Source organism: Rhinatrema bivittatum, chromosome 15 (genome assembly GCF_901001135.1).
Source record: "Rhinatrema bivittatum chromosome 15, aRhiBiv1.1, whole genome shotgun sequence".
Lineage (NCBI taxonomy): Eukaryota > Metazoa > Chordata > Amphibia > Gymnophiona > Rhinatrematidae > Rhinatrema > Rhinatrema bivittatum.
In genome coordinates, this window is record NC_042629.1 from 44,530,762 (window position 1) to 44,542,108 (window position 11,347).

Consider the following 11,347-nt stretch of genomic DNA (forward strand, 5'->3'; position numbering starts at 1 on the left):
GGGGACTTAGTGAAGAGAACTGTGCGTGCGGGGAGGAAGGGTGCGCCTGACACTGCCGCACTGTTTCTACCGCGGCCTTACTGTATCGACCTGTAAGAAAAGGACTTTTGAATCCTTGTGGACAATACATAGAAATCCTCAACTCAGGAGGAATCTGTATCTGCAAGAGAAAATTTGCATGTTATGGAGGCAAATTTTCTTTCATGCATTTTCATTGTGGATATCCTGAAAACCCAATTGGCTGGTGGGCCCCCAGGACAGGGTTGGGGGACCAGTGGCCTAGATGACCAAGATGGTGACACCCTTGCAGCTGGAGAGCACACAGATTCCTGGGCCTCCTACGTGGAAGTTTACCCAGAGACATAGCTTGTTTTCATGAGTTTCCTATGAAAAGAAAGTGTTGGCACTTGCGTGGAAAAATGGCCCAATTTACCTGGAAAGTAAACAGAGTGGAGGTTTTCCAGGATCTGTCCCCTATAACCATACACAGGAGGAGAGAATTCAAAGAAGTTATCACGGTGCTATAGAATCGGCAGGCATGCTATAGTGGGCTGTTTCACTTTGGCCTTAACTTCATTATTGAGGGAGTCACTTCCAGATTTCACACTCGCAGAGGCTGTGGAGATACTGAGGGCCGCAGGGTTGGAGGTCTCTAAAGCTCCTGTCAAGCAACAGGAATCTGTTGCCCCGCGCTCGATGATGACTCTTTCTCGATGGCAGAGTGGCAACTGTAAGAAAGCGGCTGAAACAGTCTGGAGATGCCTTCTCCTTCAAGTCTTCTTTCTCAGAAGATCCAGTCTGAGTGACTTGGTTTTTTTTTTTTTTTAGTTATGTTTGCTGTATACTTTTCACCAGGTGTACTGGTTTGGCCTCTTACAGAGCCTGTGGCCGGGTTATATAAGAGGGGATGCTATTTTCTTATATCTTTAGTTTGATTATGTTTTAGGTCGGGAAGGGGTGGTGGACGGTGGTCCGGATGATGTCATTCCTCATTGAGGCGAAGCTCCACTGTACAAGGTGGAGGCAAGTACTTGGTGAGGGAAGGCTGGGAGGAAAGGGGGATATGGGACGGGGAGTGGGTGAAGGGTGAGGGGGAGTTGAAGAGGAGAGATGGAGTCTTACTGGAGGCTGTTTGTAGGAAATTGGAAAATCTACTCTTGGATTTATGGAAACGTGAGGGTTTGGAAGTTTATTTGGTTCATTAAGCTGGGGGCTCTTTTTCTGACATGGGTACATTGAAAACTGCCTCATTGAATACCAAAGGGGTGAATTCTCCTGTTAAAAGGTGTCTGTTGTGTCAGTAGGCTGAACAGTTAAAGGCCTCTGTGATCTTTTGTCAGGATACTCACAAAGACGAAAGGGTGTTATTTTCCAGACTGTTTCCAAATCAATATTTGGCATTGGTGACGGTTCGCTATAAATATTGTGAGGTGGAAATTTTATTTTCTAAACATTTGATGCTGTATGTGAAAGCTACTATGAGAGATACAGGGTAGATTTATCAGGGTTAAACTGGTGCTATTCAACACATTATTCACTTTAGTAAATATATGTACCCCCAACACGGAGCAGGGTCCCTTTATAGATAAGATTTCAGCTTTGGTATCTGATTGGGCAGAGGGACACCTGATCATAGGAGGAGATTTTAATCTTACGCGTTACCTCTATCTAGACAGTTCCAAAAGGGATGTGGCGGGCTCTTGTGTTCCTCGGGCGGCCCTCAAAAGCATGATAGATTAGTTGGTATTTGGTATTTAAAATATCCTACTTCCCGTAATTACTCTTTTTTTCTAAAGTACATCAGTCTTATTCTAGATTAAATTATTTTCTAATAGATAAAACTTTAGTGGACTGTACATTGGGGAACATCACATGGGCGGATCATGCCCCAGTATGGGTTTCCTTTAGGGTTTCACATGCTGGGGAAGGGAAAGCATTTTGGCAACTGAATGACAGTCTATTAGATGATACCCAGTTTGTCGAACAGGTGGCCAAAGAAATGGGAGAGTATCTTTCTGTTAACAATACAAGGGAATGCATGAAGGTTGTGTTTCCAGGCAAATTAATTTCTAGGGCTTCTTTTGTTAAAAAGGAAAGGGAGAAGGTTCAACTAAAATTGCTTCAACAAATAGCTAAATAGGAACTGTTGCATAAGAGGGAAAAGGTACGATCATATGCCTACACTGATCGCCTTTCATTGGCAACCAATAAAATACAGAATAGATTATAAAGTATTATGTCTTTTACATAAATCAATATATAGTAAAAAAGTGAAATGGCTAAACTCGATGATTCACCAAATACCCCTCAATGGGAAGATCCGCAAATAAAGGCCTTCTGACAGTCCCTTCAGTCCATACAGCACATTTAAGCAAGGTGAGGGAGAGATGCCAAATTGTGGAACTCTAAGCCCATGGAATTGCAAAGAGACTTTCCCATTTTTTAAAAAGGATTAAAGACCTGGCTTTTCAAACTAGCTTATGAAAACAATGCTTAACCAAGGCAGTTTTTTCTTGGCTAGCACAATGTTTTTGGAATCTGGATTATTGAATAAGGCATGTTTCTTCTTCTTTTACTTTTTTATTTTTTAAATTCATTTTATTTTATTCTAATTATATTTTATGGTTTCATTTTAAATATTTTATTGTTTGTTTTTACTATCTGCTTGTTTATTATTTGAATTTAATGTTACTGTTTGGCTATGTTTTTATTTATATATTGTATACTGCTGTTGATTCAGAACAATGGTATATAAATATTACAAATAAGAGAACTTTAGATTTTAAAATATGGGCAAAGTTGGCATTGGCCAGACATGAGTTACAATCACTGGATTTAGCTAGGATTGCTTACCAATTGGATATGAACACAGAGCTTCTTTGAATTTGACAACAAACCGAGTCATTTACTGGCCAGGAAACCAAAGGAGAGGGCTTCTCACACTCACATTACTAAAATTAAAGATAGGGATGGGAAAATTTTGTTTGATTCCAAAAGTATTGGACAAGTTTTGCATGTTTAAAACGTTTGTGTTGGGCACACAGTGATTTTTTTTGTATCCTCATCTACATGGCATTTAAATGTGATGAGTGCTATTAGCTACGTGCTGGTTTGGACGCTAATCCCATTATTGCATTGGGAGTTATTGTAGCGCATCAAAAATGTGCGTCCAACCCTGTGGCAAGCTGTGCGCTAGGCTGAGCGCACCGTACTGCAGCAGCCTGTTAGTGTAAACCTTCTGGGGAGAGGAAAATACCTAGAGTACCTTACTGCAGTGTTTTCCCACACCTACATTAACAAAAATGTGTGCCACACCAACCTCCACTGATCAAGCAGTGATGACATGAAGAGGATTTAAACGGCCAAGAGAAACATTAGGGAACTTGAAAGCCCAACCAGTCTCGCTTCTAAATTTTAAAATGGAGAGAGAGAGCAGAGACACACATGAACCTGTCACAATGGACCAGCTCCCTCTACAGAAGTGCAGGAGAAGGGACAGGTTGGTGTGGTGTGGGCAGCAGGCTGATGCAATAATCTGGGCGTTAAGAAACTGTGCTGGATTTCAGCGCACATTTTTATTGTCCAGATTAAAATCTTTTAACTCCCGATGCAGTAAGATAATGGTATGCAAAAGCACGTTGAGTGTAAAAGGTGCATTCGGTACAGGCTGAATGCATATTTTAACCCTGGAGAGCAGGAGGGGGGCATCCCTGATAGGCTGCTGCCACTACCACTTAGCCAGATAAGTCCATATTTATTCGGCTAAGTGGTGGTGTTAAGCCCAATTTTTTAAAACTTTTTTTTTTCCTTTTTGGAGGGTTTTAAGTGCCAGTTACAGTAGTGCTGGAAACGTAATGCAATCTCTGACCAGACATTACGTTTCCAGCACTAAGACTGCATTTGGCCAGCTCACCTAACTGTATTGGGGAATACTGCTTAATGCCCTCATTTGCATGGGATTTCCATGCAAGGGTGTAAGCGGTAGTCCCATTTTGCAGCGCGCATTTTCTGCATGCAAAACTCCTTGCTGCATCGGCAGCAAGTCTTGCGCACGGAAAATGTCCATTGAAGTGCAAGCAGAAAGGTGTGTTTGGCTGAATGCACCATTCTGTATCGACCTGCTGGTTAGTTCTTTGGCCACAACATGTGGCAGTCAGAACTTCTTCAGTGTTGCTGCTCCTCAGTGAATCACATCTGGTGCTCAGTGCACACTCTTCTAGAGGCTGGAAAGACTCAAAAAGAGGAGACTCAAGGGTGGGGTGAGTGGTAGAATAAGGAGGTGCTGCGTTCAACATGTGTGCTGCACAAAGCGGGACTCCTGCCCTGCGTGCTGCGCATTAATTACCACATTCCAGGGCTCATGCTGTAGTTAGGAAGAGGAAGCAAACATGATTACACATCTTACCTCCTACACGATTTAAGAGCCACCACTGGTGACTTTTGTTGCTATGCTGAGAGCAGAGCCCAGGTGCTGGTCTGGATCTGAGCATGAGGCAATGCTGTGGCACATCTTATCAGATTTGAAGGTACACTGATTGGGAATTACTGCCTTAATGTAATCCATTTTGAAATGGCATGAAAGGTGGAATAGAAAATTATTATTTATAAAATCATGGGTTGGGTGGAGTGTGGTTTATCTACCCTGGACAATGAGTCGGAAGCAGCAGAATATAAAAACTTTAAAATACATAAATTATATAATACTAAAAGGGGGCACTCCATTAAACTAACAACTAACATTTAAAACTAATCATATAACTTTTTTTACTCAGCACACAATCAAGCTGTGGAATCTGTTGCCAGATGTGGTCAAGGTGACTAGCTTAGCGGGGTTTAAAAGATGTTTGGACAAGTTCTGAAAACATTATTAGTCAGGTAGACTAGAGAAAGCTAGTGTTATCCTTGAGAATGAGTAATAAGAAATAAATCTACCAGGATGCTGATCTCAATGGACCTTGTTCCAACCCAGCATGGCATTTCTTATGTACTACTAGTTATGTTTTTTATGATAAGAATCTAGTAGGAAAGCCAATCACAAATTTATTAGATTAATGTCATAGATAAGCATCACTTACATCCATAGGCGTAGTTTGGTGGTCATGGGAGATGGTGCCCCTGCCAAATACTTCAGGTACTAGCGCTGAATTGGGTCCCCTCTGCTCTCCAACAACATGACCTCTCTACCCCTTGACCCCCTCATTTTCCCAAAATAAGCAAACAAACTATGCCTGTGCTTGCTTCATTTCCAAACCTTTACAGATATTTAATAGTATACTTACATCAGAGCAGTCTATGAGTAGCTACTCCCTTTTGTAGCTGTTTGTATAGTATATATGACTCCTGGGACATCCTGTGCCTACGAAAATAAAACAATTCTGGAACATTTTCCATGTTCTATTTGCCAAAATAACACAATATTATTCTAAGTAATAATTTCAGAATTTTTAATTTTCTGGTGCAGAATTTCTTCAGGAATAATAATACATTTCACATACCCCTCCCCTACCCAGACTATCCCCATCTATTTCCTCCTTCTACCACCCCCCCCCCCCCCCCCTCCCGGTTCCCTCCATCACACATTCCCATCAAAGTTATCTCCATCACTTTTTCCCTACACCCAACCTCCCCCAAGATGTCGCCATCATTCTCTGTCCCCCAACAAACATCCCCCCCCCCCCCCCGAGAAGGCTGTCTTCATCACTTTCCTTACTCCTCCCCCAAACACTGTGTCTATTACTCTGTCATTTTCTCCCTCTGGCCCATACAAGCCAATGGCAATGCTGCTGCTGCCATGTCCTCTCCCACAGGGCCAGATTTTGCACATATTTTACAAAATCTGCAGGGAGGAGAATTCTGTACCAATTCTGCATTGCACAGTGAAGCAGAATTCTCTTAGTATTGGGTATTCTCTGCTTTTCCTTGTGCTTGGACAAGTATACCATCATTGAGTAATGTACGGTTTTACTAGAGGCAATAACAACTCCTAGAAATTTATATTTAATGACTGATGTGTATCCTTTTCTGGGTGAAAGAAAGCCCCCCCCCCCCCAGAAGTGGTGGTTACTGAAAGTTATTCAATGCTGTGCAAGGCATGTAGTTTTATGTTATTTCCTGCCTCGTTTATGCTATAATTTAATGTCTCATTCCCTAGTGTTCTCAGACAAGGAAGAGGAAAGTATGATATCACCAAGATAGGAATGAATATTGTAATAATGAAATGGTTTGGAATCACCATGCCATGATATGGGTGTAGATCATATGGGTATCTATAGCTACATTACAGTACCCATTCCCTTATGCAGGGGAGAAAAATTTGGTGTCTACTGTCGGTTCAGAAGGAGCAGGCCCCAGGCCAAAATAATAACTGCTGCTGAATTCACCCAGGAGAGGAGCTGCTTCTGGCGCAGTTGGGCCTGGACCAGAAGAAGAGCTATCTCTGCTGCAGTTGAGCCTAGGCCAGAAGACTAGTTGCATCGGTCACAGTAGTTCCCAGCCCAGGAGGAAGCATGACCCTCAGGCATCTGCTGTAGTCAGGAGCCAGGAGTGGTCGCCAGTCTGAGTTCAGGGAGAAAGCCCACTATCGCTGCTGCCACTAGCCCAGGGGAAAAGTAGTTAGGGAGACCAGAGCAGAGTGGTGGTGGTGGACTGGGAGAAGAGGCTAGAGAGAAAATAAAGGCATAAAGTTAAATGAGCAAACTATAAAAAAAAATACAAAGATAAAAGGAAAAATTGGAGTAAAAAAAGGCAAAGAAAAAAGTTGGACTGGGAGGCAGGTTTTGGCTGATGTCCAAGTTCTTAGAAAAATTTTCCACCCCTGCCGTTATGCTTGTGCTTTTTGGATTGTAGAGGCTCAGAATAATACTATTGTTGTAATTAACCACTGAGAACAGGGCGTTGGTATTGAAATTCTATACCTCAGACCCGCAGGTAAGAGTTGTGGCCATGTGCCTTCACTTAGTTATATATTTACTGTTTAATATGGTGGCTTAAAAACAGATTAAAAGAAAATTAACAAAGTAGTTAAGCAGAGGTAATCTTTTTACAGGGCTAACGAATGTTTGTTAGTCTTAAAGGTATCCTCACTAGCTATTCTTTAAAACTATTCAAATATCTTTCTTTTTCATCCAGCATTTTGCATGGGTCACTGCAAAGGACAAATTCCAGCTCTACAACATTTTGTAATCTCATGCTGAGACCTGCCTGAGTTCCTTTGCCAAGACTTGAACGTGCGACCTTGTAGCACAGCTGTGGATGGTATCTTATCGCAGAGTTTATACCTGATTTTAGCAAAATTAAAATAGGCAAGAAATGCTAACTTATTTGACAAACAGTGTAAATATCAGGTGTAGGTTTCACTCAGAAAGTCCTGCATGAGTCAATGGGACTTGCAATGACAGCTAAACTAAGAATAAAAGCTAATGCCACGTTCTGTGTTCAAATACTCAACTGTGGCTATATAGTGCTAGTTTGTGAACTTCCTTGTGGAGGCAAGTTTTTGCTTTGTAATTAAACATTTATTTTATAATATAATCCCATTGTTTGATATTATACGTAAAAAACACTTTCTCTGTTTGACATCCATATATGCCTCTTCCTGCTCTGTGCAATAACATCAAGCATCATCTTTGTAGAAATCTGAAGTATGGTGAGATAATGATTTACCCAGGGTCACAAGTGTCTGTGGTATAAGTAGGACTTGAGTTTAAAACACCTCTTATTGTAACCACTAGGACACTCCCTCACCCTTAACAGAAGGCACGGGGGAGGGGGTAGCATGCATGGAGCAGCCATTACTACCCTTAACAGAAGGCACAGCCCCCGGGTGGGGAAGGAGTCATGGTCATTGCTTAAGGGTGACACCTGGTTCAGGGCCTATGACTGCAGGATTCCGAAGGAAGCTCTGGTGCATGTGCCCTGGTCCAGGAACATCGCTGCAGTGACTGGACTAGCTACGCAGGGGGGGGGGGGGGGGAGAATACCCAGCTAGTTGTGAATGAAGACTCATGGCAGCAGAATCCCAGCCTTGGTTCTAATTCAGCTGGAACCCACAGAAATAGGAGAAAACAGCAGGGTAAAAAATATATATTAATACAAAAAAGCACCCATAAATGAGAATTAAAACACACAAACCTAATTTAAATAATAAACTAACAATAATAAGAAGTTCCATCTAGCTCTCATGGAGCTTACTTTGTGGGCCACATGAGCATAGCCACATATATACATGGACCCTTCCCCTTTACCTCCTTCCCCCACCCCCCACCCACCAAAAGAAAAAAAACTACCCCATCCGGATCCTCTTGGCCTCCCTGACATCCTGAAAATTTGGTGTGGACAGGACACCAAACAAAAGTTATGTGGGTGTGGGGGTGAGGGTATGGCCACACAGATATGGCAGACTTCTAAGTCTTCTTCCCTTTGGAAATTAGGATAAAAACTGATGAACTCTAAAAATAAAAATCCTAAAACAAACAGAGGTATATATTCAGCGCCACTTTTCCCGATAAGTTTCGACTTATTGGCTCAGCGGTAGGTGGGATAGAGGGGCATAACTGGAAGGAGTTGAGTTAGCCGGATAAGTTATCTGATATTCAGAGTTAGCCAGATAAACTATTTGGCTAACTCTGGTTGTTCCAGAGACCTGTCCTAAAGTTAGCTGGATAAACTTACCTGGCTATCTTTTAGAAAGCCGGGTATATTATATCCTGGCTAAATTAGCAGGATAGGTTTATCCAGCTGCTGGATAGTGGCTGAATATTACCGCCATAGTACATTTAAAAAAATAGGAACAATCCAAATAACTTCAAGTCCTAGCTGCTTAATTCATGTGCAGATTGCAGCAGTGTTTTCCAATAGGCTTTTTTTTTTGTCGTGGAAATAAACTGCAGAACTCCTCCACACCCGGCTGGCACAATCATTAGGCAGGACTAGGCTGTTGCCTAGGATGGTGTTAGTAGGCAGGGCGCCGCTGGGGTACAGGAAGGTATCATTTTAAAAAAAATGTGAAAGAAAGGGTAACAGCAGTCATGGAGCACTGGCTGAGAGAAAGAGAAAGATAGAAACCATAACGCTATATATCTACCACTGTTGAGGGCACATTCAATTCAGGGTGGATTTGGGAGTTGGGACAGTGTTACATTGATCTGCCTAGGGCACTACAGACCCTTGCACCGGCCACATCCTCAATGCACTACAAGCACTGTGGGACAGAAAAAGTGGACCGTACCTATAATCTGTAACTCTCACTGATTTGAAAAGATGCCAGGGAGCCTTAAGGTGTTCTTCAGCAGTTCTTGAATCCTACATACCCTGCCAACTGGACTTCCTGAAGTCCGTCTCAGCACCCCAAGCTGCTTGCTGGATCTCTGTCAGTCCCCTGTAACCTGGTCTCTTTTTGAAACAGAAGCTACCAATGGATTGTTTAGGTTGAGGCATTTTTCAAACTTTATACAATTTTTTTTAATTTGCTACATTTTTTCTGCTTTTTAAAACATTTTTTACAGTTCTTGTAAATATTACATTCCCTTGATGGAGGCAATTTTGCCAAAATATGGCCCTGTTGGGACTTTTGTGTTAAAATGTGCTTACAACTTTTTATGAATGTTTTTAATGTATTTTATATTTAGTTAGTTTATTGTTAGTTGACTATATACAATTTTTTTGCATTTTATTTCTCACAAGTTTATGGTTTGTGACATTTATTTTAATACTAATTATTTTTGTACTATAGGTCAATCAATATTTCATCGCCCTGGTTTTCAGAGTAAGCAAGCCATGCAAATTAGTCTAGTTCTTAGATCATATGAATGCAGATGCATCTGATGAATATTCATTGTAGATATCCTGAAAACCAGACCTGTTGGCAGCCCTTGTTGAGAAACACTGAATACTCTTATATTCACTGGTCGAATGGCTCCAGAGGTTACTTGGGGTATTCATTTAGCTGTGACTGAAGTCTGTTAGCAAATGCAAATGACCCTGATAATCACTCTGGACAGATGAAGGGGATGGGGGAGGGATGCTTTCACAGATGAAGATGCTTTTCTTTATCCATGCCTTAATTACACCCCTCTCTTCTCCCTCCCCCCCCCCCCCCCCCAAGTTCATTTCTCTGGAGTCTGATGAGCTTCCTCCTGCTTACAGGTGCACCAGTTGGCAGGTTGATTTGTTTTCATTATCTCCAGTATATCAGCATAGACTTCATTTGCATTTGCAATGGAAAATAGTACAGCCTCTGTTCACTGGTTAAGGCACTTTTGTAGACAATGAGGCACATGTATTTATTTTTCCTTTTCATTGGTAGCTTTTGGCGAGTTACATTGAAGTGCAGTAGGTATTTATGGTATCCATATTATCTAGGTAGGAAGAAGACATTGATCCATCCAACTCACCTCATATCACTAAGCAGTTATGTGGGTAGTGAGCTAGAGAGAGGGGACAAAAATCAAGTGTTAGTACGACAGTCTGCTGGGCAGGTCAACATGTCTTTTCACACGGAGAATGCAGTTGGAGCAAAGCTGTGGATCAGTACTTATTAGAATTTCAATAAATCTGAATACACAATAATATTGATACAGTTATATTTAAAATACCAACTTGTGTGATTCCTGGCTCTGTTGCATCCGCTTTTGGTTTTATTCCTAGTTCTCTTTTCTTATTTGTCCTGAAATATTAGCATATATTAAAATAATTTTATGTTATGCACTTTTTTGGGATTAAAAATAGTACAAGTTTTATTATGGTCACAGCCCTGGTTTAGAAATATCTTTCTGAGTCACCTTTTCAGTTCCTGTTGTATTCATAGGATACATGGCTCAGAGTGATGTTTGCAGTGATTTATAATAAGCAGCACCCCACTTTCCTGAAATTCATCATGTTGAGTAGGAGGAACCTTCCGAAATGTAAACACCAATGGTTCAGTTTTACTGTTAAATTACCTCAGTAATTTATTGTAACGTTTGGCTGGTTGCAGGACAGCCCTGTGCCTGGCCACACTCACCTCAGGGAGCCACCAACCCGCCTGATGCCAAGCCTTCATCTTCAAGGCTGGAATGCTACTATGCATAGGGGCAGGCTCATTCTCTCTTTCTTCTGATATTGACCCTGCAGCAAGAAAGCCCCGGCGGCATTGCCTGATGATGTCATGGGAGGCTGCCCTCTTAAGCCTAGGTATGCTGTTCCTCAGCAACAGGTCCTCCTGCAGTCTTGCAGTACATGTTGCTTTTCCTCATCTCCTTGCCTTGCTTCCTTGTCTGCCATGCCTTGTGTCCTAATCTGTCTTGCCTCGTTTCCTTGCCTGCCTTGCTCGTGGTTATACTTGCCTTGCATGTGCCTTCTTAGTCCCTGC

The 11,347-nt window shown here is 41.9% G+C and overlaps 1 long non-coding RNA gene across 1 annotated transcript; it reads right to left on the reverse strand.

Moving 5' to 3' along the window:
* Nucleotides 1-10,050: 10,050 nt before the first annotated feature.
* LOC115077062 lies at nt 10,051-10,665 on the reverse strand. Its single transcript, XR_003852948.1, has 2 exons — nt 10,597-10,665; nt 10,051-10,424 (listed from the first exon to the last, which is right to left on the reverse strand). It is a non-coding gene; the product is annotated as an uncharacterized LOC115077062 (long non-coding RNA).
* Between the last annotated feature and the right edge of the window lie 682 nt (nt 10,666-11,347).